This window comes from Tamandua tetradactyla, chromosome 13 (assembly GCF_023851605.1).
Source record: "Tamandua tetradactyla isolate mTamTet1 chromosome 13, mTamTet1.pri, whole genome shotgun sequence".
Taxonomy (NCBI): Eukaryota; Metazoa; Chordata; class Mammalia; order Pilosa; family Myrmecophagidae; genus Tamandua; species Tamandua tetradactyla.
In genome coordinates, this window is record NC_135339.1 from 93,553,576 (window position 1) to 93,574,816 (window position 21,241).

Genomic DNA, 21,241 nt, shown 5'->3' on the forward strand with positions numbered 1-21,241 from the left:
AGGACTAAGCCCAGCTCCCCCTTCACACCACGTTTGGATCAGCTGGTTCCAGGCCCTGGAGCCCAGGACAAGAGGGCCAGGCCGGACCTTCCTGTGGCCCCCACAGCCCAAAGCCTCAGGGTCAGGCAGATCTCAGCAACACTTCCCCACCCTGATAAGCATCTTTTCACATCTGGTGAATGCTCCATCTTCTACCTTTGGACATTTCTGTTTTGCAGACAAACATTTTGGGCACTGACTCCTACCCTTTGAAGGCAAGGAAGCGCTCTGGGTGTTTTTAGCACTTTTTGTCTTCATGTAGTTAGTAGCTCCCACCCCAGAGCATCTGAGGGGCTGAGGAGGGCACAGGCGGGTGGGTCTGCAAGAAGCAGGGGCACCGGGTAGGGTCTGCCCCAAGCCCGGGGCCTCCAGGCTACACTCTCTGCACTCAAAATTTATTTGGAACTTTGCCCCTCCCACACACTCCCTTTCCCTGCTCCTCACTGCCTCCCCGCTTGTCCCACCATCACGTTGAGATCAGGATGAGACTATCCATCATGTCCTCTGTGAAAACGACTTGCCCAGCCACCCTTCAGAGGCCAGCAGCCTCCCAGCCGGGTGAGGGATGGGAGAGCGGCATGCCCGGCCCCACCCAGCCTGGCCCCAACCCCTCCACCAGTGCAGGCCTTGCCACAGGAGGCAGGTGCCCATCACATGCTCCGGAAAAGGGGCCTTGGGTAGACCCCCAGGAGCTCCTGCACTGCAGCTTTGCTGGGTGGTTCCTTCATCTTTTCAGCCTCTCTCATTTCCGCTGGGAAGCACTCTGTTGCCATGGAAACAATGGAATCCGAGGGCCTGCTAAGGTTACCCCAAGGAGGCCGGGCTCAGTGGCTGGGTGTGGGGGTGGTGCGGGCGGCATGCGATGGAGACGGGGTCCCTGCACCCCTCGGAGTGACCCACCGCCCAGGGCCCAGGGGCCAGTGGCAGCCCTAGGCTTTAGCCCGGCCATGTCTGCAGCTGCAGAAGAGCTTCCCTGCACTTGGTGCACCCCCTCGTCCCCTCATTCCCTCTGCGCCGGGGCACCTGGAGAGGTGGACTCTGGCCCCGCCCGTGTTCCAGCACCCTGGCTCCTAGGATACTCTGGCCTGGGGGCCCGCAGCCCCTCCGAACCCCTGCTCTCCTAGGACACCCCTGCCCCACTCTGCTCCCTCCTTGCTTCACTCCCACCCTTGGCTCTCTCTTCCCTTGTCATTCCCCCTCATCTCTCCCCATGCCCCTGTATTCCAGAGAGCGAGCAAGCGTGCACCCACACATACGTGTAGGAGGAGTGTACGCAAGGAGGGGGGAGCAGGAATGGGCCCACGTGTGTGTCCCTGGGTAAGGGGTTTACCGAGGGGGGAGGAGAGAGGGAGAGCTCGCGACCACATATTGGCACCTTGGGGGAGGCGTCTCGGGCCCTGCAGGCGTCCTCACCGTCCCCTGGTGCCTGGGGTTTGGGTGACATGCACGAATCCTGTCTGAACTCAGCGGAGAGGCGCCCATCGCACCCACAGCGTAAAAGGGAGGACACTGCGCCCCCCGGAGCCAGCCCTGCTCGAGGTCTGCAGCCCGCACTGGAAGCCCCGAGGCGCCGAGCCCCTCCTGCGCACCGAGGAGGACGTGTCTCTGCAGGCCTGAGGAGGGGCTCGGGCGAGGTCAGCGGGGGGGAGGGAGCCGGGAGTCCCGGCGCTGGCCGAGGGCCCAGAGAGGACAGGAGAATCTGCTGATGGAAGCTTCTGGAAAGCCCGGCCCCTGTGTCGTGCTCCTCTCCCCGGCTGCTCCTTTGCCTCCTGGGCTTGGCTCCCCTCTAACTTACAGTTCTCCAGGCCAGCTTCCCACTGGGACCCCGTCCACCTGGGAGAAGCGTCCTGTGCGCTCCCTAAGCGGAGATGCGGCCTTGCAACCCGGCCGACACCCCGCTCACCTGAGAAAGGGGCCGACACCCCGCTCACCTGAGAAAGGGGCGGACACCCCACTCACCTGAGAAAGGGGCGGACACCCCCCTCACCTGAGAAAGGGGCGGACACCCGCTCACCTGAGAAAGAGGGGCCCACAGAGGCAGGGCAGACGAGGGTTCACAGGTGGGTAGGGAAGGGGCCAGCTGGGAAAGCCCCTGCACTACAGCCTCCTTGTCAACAGTCCCTGGCCAAGCAAAGGACAGTGAACCCAACGTTCCCGATGAAGACAGGGCGTGGGGGCCCCTGAGGTGGGGGGTATCCGCAGTCCTCCCCGCCCTCTCCAGCTGGGACCTGAGCCATCAGACCTGCGAGCTGTTTATCAGACAGAGAAGCTGGCATTCCCTCCCCGGCTCCCTGGCCAGCTCAGCCCACAGGCGAGTCATTGCTTTGAGGCTGCGGATTTGGATGAGCACACAGGCTGCGCCTTGCCAACGTGTGCTGCCTGCATTTGCATGGGTCTTGGGGCGACGTGGCACAGCCCCCCACGGCGAGGCAGAGTGGGACCCACAGGCTAGGAGCAGGTCCCCCCAGAGCTCGTAGTCCCCTACACTGCTCATTTCTCCCTCCCTGCTTCTCTTTCTCCCTCTGTCTTCCCCTTTCTTTCCTCCTTCCTTCCCTCTCCCCACTTCCCCCAGCAAAACACTTACCCAAATCATTCCTTGCCTGTCATACATTCGGGGGAATTCTTTTAAATGGCAAGCTGTTTATCCAAAGACCTGATTCCCTGCCTCTCTCAGCTTTAATCAAAAACATTTATCAACAAGCGTGTGATTGCCACAAAAGCCTCATATAGGAAACAAGAACTACAAAGAACAATCAGCTCAACATATAATTGGGAAATAGTTTTCTTTTGAACTTTCCAGATGGGATTGGGTATGCGGTTTAATAGAAGATTATCGGCTGCATTATCCACTGAATACACAAATATTTGCCTTCTGCATTCCGAGGGCACAATGGGGAGTCGTTTTTCAACCTTGTGTCTTACAGCCTCCAATTAGGATTCAGTGCCAAGCGATATATAAGCCAATTAATTCTGGACACATTTAAAAAACAAATATCAGCCGACCACCTGTTTTCTGGTGACAGCTTTATACCATGTCACTGGTTTGTACACAGGCTGGCAAAGCAGCTCTCGGTTTCTTCACAGGACAGAGCAAAGCCAAGTAATTCTCCGTCCTAGTCTGCCCGGTCCGCAGACCAGCTGCTCCTTCAGGCCTGTCGGAAGTCGGCAACGACCATCTTTTAAAGCTTCGCCAGTTTGGCAGAAGCCTCCAGAATCCCATCCTCTTGGAGGGCAGAGAGAATGTTTGCAGTTAAAAAAGAAATCAGAATTAAAACTCCTTAATGAGAAAGAAAGAAAGAAAGAAGAAAGAAAATTTTAAAAAGCCCCCAGCCAACGTCGTCCGCAGTGAAGGGCTTGCGGAAGCTGATGCTCCAGCCTTTAGCATCGGTGCTTCACCAACGAGGTTCAGCTTGCGACGTCCCACAAGGCAGAGGGCTGTGCACTACCTTTACTCAGAAGCATGAAGATTTCTGTCAACAAGACACAGACGAAAACTTTGAACATCCACAGCAGTTGCTCCTGAGTCAATTCGGCCTGCAAAGCAGGAAAACAGCTGTTCTAGAACAGGTTAGTTATGCAGGATGGAGCACAAGGCTTGTCAGAGAAGCTTCCAGCGTCAAGAGGGTCCTTTCGATGGAAGCAGACAAGGGAAGCGGAGACGCGGGGCTGCCTCGTGCTGGCTGGGGAGCCCTTCAGCAGAGCCGTGAAAATTACAACAAAAAACGCATTCCGTGCTTCTCCACTCACTGCACCTGCGGCTCACGATGCCTTTGTTTGGAAGTCACGTGGTGTTGGACACGGGCCCCGTGTCCACGGTGTCCACGTGCCTCCTGGAGAGCCAGCATGGCAGTGTCTGTGCAGAGGCTTTCGCCAGGGTTGAAGCCTGGACTTATCGAGTTGGTTCCTCTACCCTGCTGGGTGTTGTGAGCAGAGCGCACTCCATGGGAAATAGGAGGCACACAGCTCTCCGCTTGCAGAGAAGCTGGAGAGGGGCCGGGCTGCTGCTGAATCCGAGCCCTTCAACTCCCGAGGGTCCCTTCCAAGCTTTTTCCAAGGAGCTGCCTGAGCTAGCTGGTGTCTGGGCGAGGATGGCAGGCTCCAGAAGAGCTGAGCGGCCTCCGAGAAACCCAAGTCACCAGTTTTCCCTTCAGCACTCAGCAGAGTTCAAGGGTGCCCGTAATTGCCACCCTCTAATCTTTTTGGTGAAACTAATGACGTTTCTGGAAGACGGTGGAGGACGAATTTGGAGTGTGTTTTGAACTTGAAGAATAGACCTCAAACTGACTTAGGTTTAGCATTTCATTGGCCAAGGAATTGGAAAAGCCAACAGAAATACTTTCACCTTTCACCACCGCTTACGTTGCAGAATCTCGGTGACCCCATCCTGTAATAGCATAGCTGCTATCTGAGAAAAGAAAAGAGTCAGATTATCTGAGCCAACAGTTGTATAATTTGGGGAATCCTACTCCTGGATTTAACCACCTTGTAGATAATGGGCATTAAATTTGGCTTCCACCTCTTTATTCAAAATAGGCAAGGGGGGCGCTCTCCCTTTAAATATGATTGCATCGTAAATATATCTGCAGAAAGCCCATAAAATGTTTTACAAAATTCCGGAAGGTTTTTCTTTATTCCGATTCTTTAAAAACTACATTTTATTCGTCTTAATACAAAGTAGATCAAAACTAATCAAGCTTCTCACTTAAAGCTCCGTCTGTCGATCGTATCTCAGAATTTAATCTAGTATTTCACACCAGCCTGGGCAGTGCAGGCAACAAGCAAAGGAGCTGGCTTGATTTTGCCCTTGGGGACACCCGTCAAGCATCGGCGAGGCTGCCGCCCCATGCCATCCACAGGTCTCCCCGCCACAAAGCGTGAGGGTCCAGCGTGTTGGGAGTGACTGGAAGGGGCTTTTCAGAGGCTGGGCTGTTCTTGCTCAAGGCCTGGGGCTGAGCGAAGCCGAGCTCCACGGGAGAAGGAAGAGAGGAATGTGTCAAATCAGCCACTCGCTCTTAAAATGTGGCACACATCACTTCTGCTCTCGTCGGTCCACACAAGTCTCAAGACCCTGCTTGGTGTCTTCAGGGGGGCAAAAGTTGTGCCTAAAAGTTAGAGAGCTAAAAATATTTCGTGACCTGCAAATCACCGCCATACCCAATAAAAGCACAACTAAAAGACTGGTGATGACAAAGGTTAAACAGATGCTGTGAGTGCATCAGAGCAGTTCACAAGGGTAAACTGAGGCAGCAACTTCCTATAGATGGAAACTAGAACAGTGGGTCCGGCTCCTGGGGCACTGTCACGTCTTGAAATGGAGTGGGTGGGAGGGAGGCCTGCAGCAGGTCGTAGCTCCGGAATGTAGTTATCACCCCATGAGCACTCATCCCAAATGGTCCCTGCTCTAGGAAGACGTTTCCAGACCACTCACTTGCTCTAAACTCTCCTAGTGTGCAGAGACAGCCGTGAGGTTTTGAACCCCTTTCGTTTTAGATAATTCTTAGACATGTCCTCGTCTCTGTGCAAGGGCTGAGCTGTGTCTCCGACTAAGAGTTCCTCGTGGAACTGACTCTTACAGATGATACTTTAGCCCGGGTGCGGTGCTGGCTAGGAGGGTCCACATGGGTCAGGCTGTACCCCATTTTACAGCCTATTCTGACAGCTACAGTCTGCGGTGACGTAGTGCCTGTGCCTTAATCCACACCTGGGTCGTCTCCTTCCTGACTCATAATAGACTGGTACACAGATCATCCTACTCCCCGGTTGTCTTTGTTTTCATAAGGCACAAACTCTTATTTCTTAAGAAGAAGCAAGGCATTGCAAGACAGCTGGTGCTTTATCAACACGTTGTGGTCATTTGATGAATTCCAGAAGTGTTTCCCACAGCCTTCCTGACCCTGGGGGACACTGAGCAAAGGCTGAAGTAAAGACATAGTGTCAGGGTCGCAGGCGCTCAGCCCCTGTGCATCAGCCTCCAGGACACTGAGCTGAGTCTCCCCCTCCCCAGCCAGCAAGTCCCTTACGGAAGCAGGACGAGAATTCCCGGCAAAGACCCTGCCTCCAAATAAGAGCTCATTCACAGGTTCTGGGGGACAGCACCTGGGCATACCTTTTGGGGTACACCATTCCACCCATGACAGAACCCATCCTGTCTCATTTCTAAAGATGGCTTGGAAATGAACGAGAGAAGACTTTGTTCATTGGCCCTCATCCCAAGGCAGAATAGACAGAAGTGAGGTTGGGAAAGGCTGGGTAGAGAGTGTTCATGATTTTTTAAATCACGCTGTGACTAGAATCAGCTCGAAGGGCAGGAGGGTGGCAGGTGAGGCTGGGGGTGGCGTGGTGGGAAAGGAGGCCGCTGAGAACCCAAGTCCGTGCAAGCACTGTGGCAACAAAGAGAAGGAAGCCTGACCTTCTGGGATGTGCCAGGCATGTGTAATGCACACTAAGGAATTGTCTTCCTTAGAGGTAAATTACTGAGTGCTCTGCCCAGCATTAGAATGCCAACTACCTTGTTGCGATGGGTGAATGAATAACCAAATAAATGAATTGAGTCAATAAATTAGACTCCTAGGATTTCAGCATTCCATTTAAATAGCATTTGTTAAATTTTAAAATAAGAGCAAAACACCAGAAATGAGACAATTTCACTGTTCTAATCACAAATTCGCATTCCTCTCTATCACCTCATATCACACTGTGGAATGTGTTATGTCATTGAAAAATCAAATAATGTAGTTCACGTTCTTTGCCTCCGAATTGAGCATCTGGGGAGGAAAATAAGACTAGAATGTTAAAAGTCAAGTGCAGAAAATGCTAGAGGTTGAGAATGACAGCACAGTTTCTGCTTGTGAATCTTCCATGGCCAGGCTCAGTGATTTTATGTGTCACGTCTCTCTCCTCATTGATAAAGCACGCATTAACATTTGCAACTAAATCACATTTATCGAGGACCTTCAAGATTGAAAAGAGACACCCATTCTCAGGCACATGATAAATTGAAGTGCTCGATGAAAAAGCTGTCTTTAATAAAGCGTAAAGGTAGAAAGAGAATAAATATTGATGGAGCACCTACTGTTATAAATTATTGCTGCAGATGATTTGCTGTGCATTTCCTTCCCTAAAATTATTTTCACATATTTTTTAGCTAATAGCATTTTGTGATTTGTCTATTTCTCCCTTTGGCTCTGTCAAGTTTTGCTTCATGTATTTTGAAGCAATTTTATTAGACACATAGGCATTTATACTTGTTATGTATTCCTAATGTACTGATCTTTTTAATGCCAAGAAATGTTCTTCAACTTTAGTTATACATCTTGTTTTAAAATCTATTTTGTATGATACTAATAAATCCACCCCTGCTTTCTTAAGATTAGTGTTTGTATGATATATAACTTTCCATCATTTGCTTTTATTCTAATCACATCATTGTTTTAAAAATGCATTTTTTATGGGAGCATATGGCTGGGTCTTGCTTTTTTTTTCCTTTAATCCAGTCCGACAATCTCTGCTTTTTATTTGGAATTTTAGTTTATTTACATTTAATATAATTATTGATATGATCAGATTTAGCTATACTCATTTACTATTTGTTTTGCATTTTTTCACCTACTTTTTGTTTCTCTTTACCTCTCTTCTTATCTGATTTTGGGCTAATGTAGTAATTTTTTAGCATTCCATTTAGATTATTCAAATGATTTGTTAGCTATCGCTTAGTGGTTCCAATGGTTATGATATACATCTTTAACTTATCACAGTAGTTAAAATGCTACTGCTTTAAGTGAAATATAGGAAGCCTGATGACGGCATAGTTCCGTTTGCCTGCCTTCTTTGTGATCTAGTTGCCATATAAATTACATCTACTTACACTTAAAATCCTAAAATATTGCATTAATTTTTGTTTGCTCTAAAGAGCTCATGTTTACCCATATATTTGCTCTATCTGGTACTCTTCAGTACCATCTGGTGTCCCTTCCTTTCAGCCTGAAGGACTTGCTTTTGCAGTCTGCTGGTGACAAACTCTCTCAATGTGTGCTATCCAAAATGTCTTTATTTCATTTCTATTTTCGAAGGATCATTTCACTGAATATAGAATTCTGGCTTTACTTTATGTTTTTCCTTCTGGCACTTTCATGATGTCTTTCAGTTGTCTCCTGGCCTCATTATTTCTGAAACCCACCTTCACTTGCACAGTTCTTTTCTCTCACGTGCTGTGCCGTCTTTCGATGGCTGCTTTCAAGGCTTCCTCCCTGTCTCTGTGTTGTAGCAATCTGACCACGTTATGCCTACCGGCAGTCTTCTTTGTCTGTGTCCTGCTTAGTATTTGTTGATCTATAAGAGCAACATTCTCTACCAACTTTGGTAAATTTGAGGATATTAATTTTTCAGATATATTTTTCTGCCTCATTCTTTCTCTCTCCCCCTCTTGGACCTCCAGTTGCATCCAGGCTAGTATACATGGTATTTCCACATAGGTCTTTGTGACTCATCCTTTTAAATTCTATTCCTGCTCTTTGTTCTTCGGACTGCATAATTTCTTCTGAGGGTGCAGTTATCATTTATGGCCAGGTTAAAAGGGAAAAGAGAACATTTCCATTCTGGAATGCTGAACTGATGTGCCTGTCATTTTATTTTGTTTATGAGGAAAGGGAGGTCGAGAACAGGATGTGAGGAGAGTCCTGAGTGGGATAATGGACTAGCTGGGGCTAGAACCGGCCTCCCTACCCCTCACCCTACCCCACCACCCCACCCCCTCCTGACCCCAGCCAGTGTCCTTTCCTGCTGCATGCTGTCTTCCTTATTTTAAAAATTAAAGGAAAGCTAGCACTGAAAGTTCTCTCTTATCAAAGGGCACAGGTCTGTGTAGGCTTTGGGTGGAAAAGGTTCCAGAGGTTTAATATGGAGGACTGTGAGGTCCAGGGCTGCGGAGGGGGCTAGGGCTGAGGGAGGGTCCTCTGGAGGCTCATGGGGAAATATTGGTTGACCTGAAGGAGGGAGAGAGAGATGACCAGCTCCTCACAAAACTAGACCATCTGTTCCATGGACAAGCGGCATTTGTGCCGTGCTCAAACCGGGATGTCTGAGGAGGGGGATGGCTGGACACCTGCCTGTGCTACCAGCTGCTCCAATCAGGAAGCAGGGGAATTCCCTGAGCTCAGACTCAGCCTTCAGCCTGGGGGATGCTTTTCATGGCTTCTGCACACCTGGTTCGGGCTCCTGAGGCCAAGCAGTCGAGGTACCGAAATGCCCTGATAATTCTGCTCACCCGGGGCTGACCAAACAAGCAACGCAGCCCACCCCAACCGGAATCACTGGCCGTGACCCCCGGGCAAGGCCCCCTGAGCAGGGCAGCAGAAGGACCTAGGGTTCACTCTGTAAATGGCTTCGTCCTCATCATTAGCTCTCTGGCCACCTCAGGGTTTATTCCCAGCTGGAATAGGTCAGACTGTCCTTCCAGTGTCCAGCTGTCCAGCTGTGAGCTGCTCACCACCTTCACTAAAGCGACCTCCCTGCTTTTTAAAGAGCAAAGCCCTCTGGTCCTCTGAGGCCCAACTTTCTCCATTCTAACTATTCTAGTGACCCAGCTTCCTTCTGCAAAACTGAGAAGCAGTGCTTAAGTCATCACTTTCTCAAAAAGGCAGGCTTCATTCTCTGCCCCTTTATAAAATAACACTCCAAGTCTTTTAAAAAAATTATTTAAGAAATGTCACCACCGTCAAAGGGACAAAAATAAATCCCATTTTCTCTTCTCCTTTTCCTGCGGCAAGGTGTCTTAAAGGAGGCAAAAATCGTTTTCAAGGAGAGCGTGAAAGACTCTGCAGAGAGGTATAGAGAGGCTTTTGGAACCAGTTAATGGGGTGAGGGTCTGGGGTGGAGGGCTATGAAGTAGGGCCAGACCCGCCAAGGGCCCGGGGAAAGGAGGCAGAGGCATCAAGGAGGAGGTAGTTTGGGTTGGAACCTCAGGACACCCCCACATGGTGCTGAGCCACAAAGCGGGTCCCCAGCACAGTGGCAGACACTGCCATCCTGCAGGGACTGCAGGGTGCGTTTAAGCTGATGCACAGTGGCTGGGGACCAGGCTGGAGATTCCACAATGAGAACAAGTTCCTTGAGTCTGTCCTCGGAATTCCTCTTTGGTCTGTGTGTGGTTGGGATGGATCTTCCCTTGGAAGGGACGGATGGAACTGGGCTCCTCCTCTCCATTCTTTCCTTCCCCTTCCAGGCTCCTTTATGATTGTGGAGGGCCAGGCTCAATCCTGGCTCAGGCACTGGCCCCCTCGTCTCTCCTGCCCCTGGCCACTTATCAGCCTTCCTTCCATGGCTCTGATCCTTCAGCCTCTATGTCCCTGACTTGGCTTGATGTCTTCAACTCCTGTGTTCGCAGATCAGAACCCCTCTGTCAGGGTTCAGTGTCTGCACGAGACAGGACTGCTGCAATCCCTGTCTGCTTGTCATCTGCCTTCCCTGGGCAGACACCAGGGGTAGGGTCCCTGATTACTACCATAGAAACTCTTTGTATCTACCATCTTCAATTATAGCACATCATTTCATCAGACTCCAAGAACCTTTATGTTTTCGTAATCGAGGTTTTGGTAAAAATTTAGGCCAGTTCAGGTGTCCAAAAAAATCAAGAGTTCTGGCCATCAATGTCATGCCAACTCCTTGAAAAGAAAGCTGGCAGCTTGTCTTACATTGCATATGTTATCGGTTTCAGAATGAATGTTCTGAAAACATGGAATGCTGTGACTGCCCTATTGAAAGATTGGGCAAAGTGTCTTCATTAACGGGGAGACTGATAGGACCTTAACCCGTCCTCCAGGCTGCTAGGACAAACACCACCCACTGGTGGCCTAAACCTTAGGAGTGGAGTATCCCATGGTGTTGGTGGCTACAAGTCCAACAGGTCTTGACAGATGGTGCTTTCTCCCGTAATCTACAGCATCCTGGTGCTGATTTGCTGCAATTCTTGGGGGTCCTTGGCTTGCATCTTTGCGTCTGTCCCCTGGGGATCTGCCTCCTTCTCTGGCTCCTATTAACTTCTACTGTGTCCAAATAAGTAGATTTGCTTATAAGGACTCAACGATTTTGGATTAAGGCCTTCCTGCATTCTGTTTGGCCATACCCTCACTAATAATAGCATCTTAAAAGGTCTTATGTACAGACAGATTCACCTCCATAGGACCAGGAGGTAGGGCTTGAACACGTCTTTGGTGGGAAACATGACCCAATCGCCAACAGTCTGCCCATTCTATGGACCACACAAGAGACTTGTTCTTCCCACATGCAAAATGTTTTCACCCCATCCCCATCTTAAGCCATTTCAGTGACAATTCTAAGTCCAAAGTTTAATCAAAATCACACCAAAAATTATGGGTATGATGCATCCTGGGGCAAATTCCTTTCTAGCTGTGGGCCTGTGCAAACTAGAAATCAAATCATCTGCTTCGAAAACGAAACGGTGGTCTAGAATAGAACAGACACTCACGCTCCAGACGGGGGAAACTGGAAGGAAGACAGGGGTCACAGGCCCCAAGCAGGTCGGAAATTGAGCAGGGCAAATTCCATTAGAAGACCTGAGAGTCCTCTGCAGATCAGTGTTTTGTCCTCCTGGCCTGCTGTGTTTGCAGCCCCATCCTTTCCAAGTGCTTGGACAATGACCAGACTCTCCCCAAACACTCAACACTGGAGCAGAGGCAGTACCCTCTCAACTCTAGGAGAAGCCTTGCTTCCTCCCAAGGCTGGGGTGAAAGCCCTTCTCTTTTATCTCATGGAAATCTCTTCTTCCTAGACCTCTGCTTCTAACATCAAAGTCAGTTTTTCTTCATTTCATCCCATCTCTACCCCTTATAGCCCAGGATGGCAGGGCTGTTTTTCTGTACAAAATAACCAGAACTCTCGTCAGCTTTCTGTGCAATTGGAGAACAAGCCACCAGAAGACAGATTCCTCTGCAAATCCTTCCTGGATGATTGCATTTGAATTCCTGACGTGCTCTGAGACTCTTGGTTGGGTCCTCGTTCAGCCACACCCTCGTACAGAGCGCTGTTCTCCGGGGTCTCGGGGGAAGCCTATTGAGCTGCTTCTCGTCCTAGCTTCAAAGTGCATCCCCTGGAGAGGGTGAGAATTTTCCAAATCATCCAGTACTGACTCACTTTTGCTTCACAATTCAGTCCTCGCTTTATCTCCTTCCCCTCGTATTTTACTATAAGCAAGGAAACCAGACTACATCTTCCACAGTTGGCTTGGAAATCACCTCAGCTATATATCCAAGATCATTGCTTATAAATTCCACTTTAAATCTAACACTAGGACATAACTCTGTCAAATTTTCTGCTATGTTATAACAAGGAGCTCCTTTCCTCCAGTTTCCAATAACACATCCATCATTCCTTCTCCGGCCTCCCAGAGGCACCTTTAATGTCCATATCTCTACCAGCATTATGTTCATAAGGATATATGCACACTATAAGTGGATGGAAACTCTTGCTACAGCCCTCTTCATTTTCTTCTCAGCCTTCATCAGAGTTGCCTTTAATATACTTATCTCTACCAATCATCTCCTCCAGCCAATCTAGAAAGTTCTCCCACTGAGTGCCTCACAGCTCTTCCAGCCTCTACCCATTATCCAGTTCCAAAGCTGCTGCCATAGGTGTAGGTGTTTCTGCATAGCAGCACTCTCTTTCCTGGCACCAAAACCTGTATGAGTTAGGCTCTGCTGAGAAACAGAACCAACCGAGAAGCCATGCTGACCTCCACTCCCCTCGGTGGCCCCTCCATGGACTGGATGTCCTTGTCTTCTCAGGTGACCTATCAGTGAATCCCACCAGCTGTGCGAGAGTGAAGCCCTGTAACAGCTGCCCATCGCCGTGAGTTGCAGAGCTCATGCAACCCATTGGAGCCTGACTGCTGCAGGAAATCATCAACCTCACACATGAGGAATTCATCCTGAGTGGGGACAGACCTGTGAATTTTCATGATACAAAGGAAATGGATGATAAGAGATTTTTACGTACACATACTCTGATGACCTTTTGAGTTAAAAAAATAAAGAAAACCCCATGATTTCCTAGGCAGGAATTAAAACATTATATATCAAGGAGCGTGCACTGTATGCCAAAAATGAGTTCAGGTTTTCTACCAAAATGGATTGGGGAAAAAAAGTTGTGTCCCCAAAACTTGATTTCTAGTTAAGAAACCTTCCATGAATGTATTAAAGAAGGAAGTTCATAAGATAATTCTACCAATGTATCCTGCTTGTAAATGTTCCTGGAGGATGGGCTCTAGATGATGGAAAGATGAATTAAAAGTGAAGGGTTCACAGGTGGGGCTATGGCTGGATAAAAGGGCTGGAAGGTCCCGAGCGCAGCCTCTGAAATACACTTATGCCATGTGTGTGCCAGTGGGTGCGAGACACAGGAGCGAAGCTCTCACAGCAGGGCCTCCCCCACCAGCCCAGCCTGGCTTCTGCCCCTTTCTCAGCCCTGGGGGTCCTGGAGGCACCGTTTCCCTGGGACCACTTGCTGGATGCACTTGCCCAGTTGGCAAATTCAGCACGAGAACCGGGGTTTATCGTAGTGTTTCTCGCTCTTCGTGATGCGTAATCATCACCTGAGAAACTATAGAACACTGAAGCCTGTGACCCACTGCACAGTTTCTGATGTAACTGACCCAGGGCGCAGCCATTAGGGTACTGGGGGTGTTTAATTCTCCCCAAGCTATTCTGAGTTCAGACACGGCTGGGACCTGCCCCTTCTCCCGTCTCCACCTAATGAGCTTGCAGGTGCACCTGCTTGGCCATTGGTAGCCAGAGCCCCTGTGAGCCATCAATTGTCCCTTTGCCTTCTGGGTGCCAGACATAATCCCCTCTATTTCACACATGGCAAGGAGCTCCACCTCTCAGACATTTGCATTCCCTAAAGAGTCATACCATAGCAGCCTTCTCCCACTTAAGAAATGCTTTCCTCACCCGAAACTGCTGAGGCTGAAAGAAAGGGCTTTGATAAAATGACAAATTGTTTGGAATGCCCTGAATTCCAGCTGTCTGCAGCAGCTCCTGTGGACTCTTTGCAGCCATCCTAAGGCTCCTGCATCCAGCAGCTCAGAACCGGCTGGAGATGCTTGCGGGGGGAGCATGGGGGGAGGAAACATGGTTTTCCTGCCTCTTATCGGTGAGCTGCTTTGCACAGTCTGGTGGGAAGCCTCCCACGCTCACAACATGCCCGGTGAGATTTGCAGGGGATGGCGCTCGGGGAAGAGGCACTGCCGTGCTTTAGAGCTGCGTCCCCCTGCCGAGACCGCACCTGGCATGAGGCTGCTTATTCGGTATTCACAATATAAAGCGGCCTCCTTTCCAGCTCGGTAGGAAAAAGAACAAAGTAATACAAGCTTTCTTGTTTTCGTTTATTAGACACAAGACAGACGCTGGCAGGGAGTGAATTCTGGCTAAGCATTTGGTGGAAACACAGATTCCACCTGTTGAGCTATTTGGGTCTAAGAGATGTATAGGTGTCGACAGCTTCTCTCCATCAAATGCCTCTAAAAGCTCTGCTCGCCAGCCTGGCCACCTCAGCAATCATCTGCATTGTCTTTACACAAAATATAATCTGGCTTCATGGTCAACTTTGGGGGCCATGTATTGAATCGCACACCTTCTCAACAAATTCAGGCTATGATGCAGACTAGCAAAAGAGCATCTGTGTCAGCTGTCTCCAAAGCAGAGCAGTCTGCTGGCATCTAAGGGAGGAGGGCGAGTGTCTGAGGGTCCTGCGAGTGAGCCTGGGGCTGCTGTGGGGTGCAGGCTGGGGGTGGGGGCCTCATGGGCACAAAGCATGAGAAAATATGTGATGGGCCATTTTATTTGTCATCTTGACCTAGCTGTCGTGGCCAGCTGTTTGGTCAAAACTGCTGTGCAGGTATTTTGGAGGTGGATTAGCACATACTGTCAGTAGACTTGAAGTAAAGGAGATGACCCTTCTCAATGTGGGGGGCAGGGAGGAGGCCTCGTCTGATCGGCGGGGTGCCTTAAACAGCAAAGAACCGAGTGGGCCAAGATGGCGGCTTAGCAATGTGCACGTTTTAGTTTGTCCCCCAGAACAGCTACTAAATAACCAGAAACAGTACAGAACAGCTCCTGGGGCCACGTCAGTGACTGTACAGAGTATACCCCAGTCTGGACCAGCTGGACCAGCTGTGAGCACCCCCAGAACTGTGAGTTCCCCAAGCTATGGTGGCTGGCGCCCCTCCCCCACAGGCTGCTTTCCAAAGGGGAAAGGAAAGAAACTTTACCAGCAGCAGGGGCTGAGCCCAATCAAACGCCAATTGTGGAATTAATTAACAAATTCTGAGTACTAAAAATAGGCCCCCAGCATAGGTGAACCTGGTCAAAGTGAAGGTCGCTCATTTTTGCCCCGGCACCAAGGGGGCAGGGCTGACGGAAAAAGAAAAAAAAAAAAGAAACAGAGGTTTTTGTGGCTGTGTTTCTACAAAGGTTTGACTGCCTTTAGATACAGTGGCAGGGCTCCTCAGGCTGCAACTGCCCCAGGCATAGGCAGAAACAAGCTTGTTTGAGGGCTTCTCTGGAGCCTGTGCCTTCCCTAGGGGAGGGGTGAAGCCCAGCTCAGGTGGAATCCCTCCCTCAAGGAATTCAGACACCGGGACTTGGTAATTTGAAACCATTGAAATCAACCTACATCCTCTCCTCTGTCTCCACCACAATCCCAGCAGGGAGAGTCTGCTGAAGTTAAAGGTACTGCATCATCTTATGCTGGTGGGACCTGCAGGCAGACAAGCACCACATACTGGGCAGGATAAGAAAAACAGAGTCCAGAGACTTCACAGGAAAGTCTTTCAACCTGCTGGGTCTCACCTTCAGGGAAAACCAACACAGGTGACTCTTTCCTCCTGATAGGAGGCGAGTTTGGTCTGGGAAAATCCGGCTGGGGTCTATAACACCTACATAGACACTCCTAAGAGTGGCGGGGGGGAAGGCACCATACAAGCAGTGCAAGAAACAAGAAAACAAAAACTGAAAAATTGTCCTCTGTTAAACAAAACCTAAGCTAGAGGTCCAGAAAAAGCTGAACTGAATGTCAAAGAACAGATAGACAACAAATTCATCCAGCAAGAACACCCTAGGTAAAAGAAGTGAAAGCAATCTCCAGAATAAACTAATTAAGGTAATTAAATGCCTAGATGCCAACAAAAAATAATAAATCACACTAGGAAAATTGAAGATATGGCCCAGTCAAAGGAACAAGCCAGCAATTCAAATGAGATACAAGAGCTGAAACAATTAATTCAGAATATACGAACAGACATGGAAAACCTCATCAAAAACCAAATCAATGAATTGAGGGAGGATATAAAGAAGGCAAGGAATGAACAAAAATAAGAAATCGAAAGTCTGAAAAAACAAATCACAGAACTTATGGGAATGAAAGGTACAGTAGAAGAGATGAAAAAAGCAATGGAAACCTACAATGGCAGATTTTGAGAGGCAGAAGGTAGGATTAGTGAACCAGAGGGTGGAACATCTGAAATCTGACAAGAAACAGAAATCATAGGGAAAAAAATGGAAAAATATGAGCAGGGACTCAGGGAACTGATGACAATATGAAGTGCATGAATATACATGTTGTGGGTATCCCAGATGAAGAAAAGAAGGGAAAAGGAGGAGAAAAACTAATGGAGGAAATTATCACTGAAAATTTCCCAACTCTTATGAAAGACTTAAAATTACAGATCCAAGAAGTGCAGCATACCCCAAAGAGAATACATCCAAATAGACATAATTCCAAGACACTTACTAAACAGAATGTCAGAGGTCAAAGAGAAAGAGAGAATCTTGAAAGCAGCAAGAGAAAAGCAATCCATCACATATCAGGGAAACCCAACAAGGCTATGCATAGATTTCTCAGCAGAAATCATGGAGGCAAGAAGACAGTGGGGTGATATATTTAAATTACTAAAAGCAAAAAACTGCCAACCAAGAATTCTATATCCAGCAAAATTGTCCTTCAAAAGTGAGGGAGAAATTAAAACATTTTCAGACAAAGAAATCACTAGAGAATTTGTGACCAAGAGACCAGCTCTGCAAGAAATACTAAAGAGAGCACTAGAGACAGATATAAAAAGACAGAAGAGAGAAGTGTGGAGAAGAGTGTAGAAGAGAAGACTATGAGTAAAGGTAAAAAGAAGGAAAATTAGATATGACATCTAAAATCCAAAAGGCAAAATGGTAGAAGAAAGTACTACCTCTACAGTAATAACACTAAACGTTAATTGTTAAACTCCCCAATCAAAAGACATAGTCTGGCAGAATGGATTAAAAAACAGGACCCATCTATATGCAGTCTACAGGAAACACATCTTAGACCCAAGGATAAACATAGGTTGAAAATGAAAGGTTGGGAAAAGATATTTCATGTATATAACAATCAGAAAAGAGCAGGAGTAGCTATACTAATATCTAACAAATTAGACTTCAAATGTAAAACAGTTAAAAGAGACAAAGAAGGATACTATGTATTAATAAAAGGAACAATTCAGCACAAAGACATAACAATCATAAATATTTATGCACTGAACCAGAATGCTCCAAAATACATTGGGGCAAACACTGAAGAGAGAAATAGACACATCTACCATAATAGTTGGAGACTTCAATTCCCCAATCTCATCAATGGGCAGAACATCAAGACAGAGGATCAATAAAGAAACAGAGAATTTTAATAATACAATAAATGAGCTAGACTTAACAGACATTTATAGAACATTACACCCCATAACAGCATGATACACCTATTTCTCAAGTGCTCATGGATCATTCTCAAGGATAGACCATATGCTGGGTCACAAAGCAAGTCTCAATAAATTTAAAAAGTTGAAATCATACAAAACACTTTCTCAGATCATAAAGGAATGGAGTTGGAAATCAATAACAGGCAGAGTGCCAGAAAATTTGCAAATATGTGGAGGCTCAACAACTCACTCTTAAACAACCAGTGGGTCAAGGAAGAAATTAGAAGAGAAATCAGTAAATATGTCGAGGAAAACGAAAATGAAAACCCAACATAACAAAACTTATGGGATGCAGCAAAGGCAGTGCTAAGAGGGAAATTTATTGCCCTAAATGCTATATCAAAAAAGAAGAAAGGGCAAAAATCGAGGAATTAATTGTCCACTTGGAAGAAGTAGAGAAAGAACAGCAAACTAACCCCAAAGAAGCAAAAGGAAAGAAATAATGAAGATTAGAGCAGAAACAAATGAAATTGAGAACATGACAAAAATTGAGAAAATCAATAAAACCAGAAGCTTGTTCTATGAGAAAATCAATAAGATTGATGGACCTTTAACAAGATTGACAAAAAGAAGAAGAGAGAGGATGCAAATAAATAAAATCAGAAATGGAAGAGGAGACATAACCACTGACCCCACAGAAATAAAGGAAGTAATGACAGGATACTATGAACAACTTTATGCTAATAAAGACAACAATGTAGATGAAATGGACATATTCCTAGAAAGGCATGAACAACCAACTTTGACTTGAGAAGAAATAGATGACCTCAACAAACCAATCACAAGTAAAGAAACTGAATCAGTCATTAAGAAGCTCCCCAAAAAGAAAAGTCCAGGACCAGATGGCTTCACATGTGAATTCTACCAAACATTCTGGAAGGAATTAGTACCAATCCTGCTCAAACTCTTCAAAAAATTGAAGAGGAGAGAAAGCTACCTAACTCATTCTATGAAGCCAACATCACCCTCATACCAAAACCCGACAAAGATATTATGAAAAAAGAAAACTACAGACCAATCTCTCTAATGAATATAGATACAAAAATCCTCAACAAAATTCTAGCAAATCAAATCCAGCAACACATTAAAAGAATTATACATCATGACCAAGTAGGATTCATCCCAGGTGTGCAAGGATGGTTCGATATAAGAAAATCAATTAATGTAATACACCATATCAACAAATCAAAGCAGAAAAACCACATGATCATCTCAGTTGATGCAGAAAAGGCATTTGACAAAATGCAACATCCTTTCTTGTTGAAAACATGTCAAAGGATAGGAATAGAAGGGAATTTCCTTAAAAGGATAAAGGGAATATATGCAAAACCCACAGCTAATATCATCCTCAATGGGGAAAAACTGAAAACTTTCCCCCTAAGATCAGGAACAAGACAAGGATGCCCACTATCACCACTGTTATTCAACATTGTTTTGGAAGTTCTAGCCAGAGCAATTAGACAAGAAAAAGAAATACAAGGCATCAAAATTGGAAAGAAAGAAGTAAAACTCTCACTGTTTGCAGATGATATGATACTATATGTCAAAAATAACCCAAAATTCACAACAAAACTACTAGAGCTAATAAATGAGTACAGCAGTGTGGCAGGTTACAAGATCAACACTCAAAAATCTGTAGTGTTTCTATACACTAGTAAGGAACAATCTGAGGGGGAAATCAAGAAACAAATTCCATTTACAATTGCAACCAAAAGAATAAAATATTTAGGAATAAATTTAACTAAAGAGACAAAAGACATATACAAAGAAACTACAAGAAATTGTTAAAAGAAATCACAGTAGACCTAAATAAATGGAAGGACATACTGTGTTCATGGGTTGGAAGACTAAATAAAGTTAAGATGTCAGTTCTACCTAAATTGATTTTCAGATTCAATGCAATACCAATCAAAATCCCAGCAAATTACTTTTCAGAAATAGAAAAACCAATAACCAAATTTGTCTGGAAGGTCAGGGAGCCCCAAATAACTAAATGCATCCTGAGAAAAAAAAATGAAGTCAGAGGTCTCACGCTACCTGACTTCAAAGCATATTATGAAGCTACAGGGGTGAAAACAGCATGGTACTGACATAAAGATAGATATATTGAACAATGGAATTGAATAGAGTGTTCAGATATACACCCTCTCATCTATGAACAATTGATCTTTGATAAGGCAGTCAAGCCAACTCACTTGGGACAGAACAGTCTCTTCAATAAATGCTGCCTGGAGAACTGGATATCCATATGCAAAAGAATGAGAGAGGACCCATATCTCATACCCTATACAAAAGTTCACTCAAGATGGATCAAAGACCTAAACATTAGGTCTAAGACCATAAAACTGTTAGAAGAAAATGTAGGGGAATATCTTATAAATCTTATACTTGAAGGTGGTTTTATAGACCTTACACCCAAAGCAAGAGCTCTGAATAAATAAATAAATAAATGGGAACTCCTCAAAATTAAACACTTTTGCACATCAAAGAACTTCATCAAGAAAGTAAAAAGACAGCTTACACATGGGAGACTGTATTTTAAATGACATAGCAGATAAAGGTCTAATATCCAGAATTTATAAAGAGATTGTTCAACTCAACAACAAAAAGACAGACAACCCAATTACAAAATGAGCAAAAAACTTGAACAGACTCTTCTCAGAAGAGGAAATGCAAATGGCCAAAATGCACATGAAGAGATGCTCAACTTCCCTGGCCATTAGAGAAATGCAAATCAAAACCGCAATGAGATATCATCTCACACCCACCAGAATGGCCATTATCAATAAAACAGAAAATGACAAGTGCCAGAGAGAATGTGGAGGAAGAGGCACACTTATCCACTGTTGGTGGGAATGTCAAATGGTGCAACCACTGTGGAAGGCATTTTGGCAGTTCCTCAAAAAGCTGACTATAGAATTGCCATACGACCCAGCAATACCATTGCTAGGTGTCTACTCAAAGGACATAAGGGCAAGGATGCAAACGGACATTTGCACACCAATGTTTATAGCAGCGTTATTTACAATTGCAAAGAGATGGAAACAGCCAAAATGTCCATCAATAGATGAGTGGCTAAACAAACTGTGGTATATAAATACAATGGAATATTATGCAGCTGTAAGACAGAATAAAGTTATGAAGTATGTAACAACATGGATGGGCCTTGAGGACATTATGCTGAGTGAGACTAGCCAAAAACTAAAGGACAAATATTGTATGGTCTCACTGTTATGAACTGACATTAGTGAATAAACTTGGAATATTTCGTTGGTAACAGAGACCATCAGGGGATAGAAATAGGGTAAGATATTGGGTAATTGGAGTTGAAGGTATACAGATTGTGCAAGAGGACTGAATATAAAAACTCACAAATGGACAGCACAATGCTATCTAACTGTAATACAA

General features: G+C 46.3%; 1 long non-coding RNA gene across 1 annotated transcript; it reads left to right on the forward strand.

Moving 5' to 3' along the window:
• The first annotated feature begins 884 nt into the window (after window positions 1–884).
• LOC143653306 (uncharacterized) lies at window positions 885–12,997 on the forward strand. The gene is made up of 3 exons (XR_013161244.1): window positions 885–1,021; window positions 1,267–1,356; window positions 12,837–12,997. It is a non-coding gene; the product is annotated as an uncharacterized LOC143653306 (long non-coding RNA).
• Window positions 12,998–21,241: the final 8,244 nt, after the last annotated feature.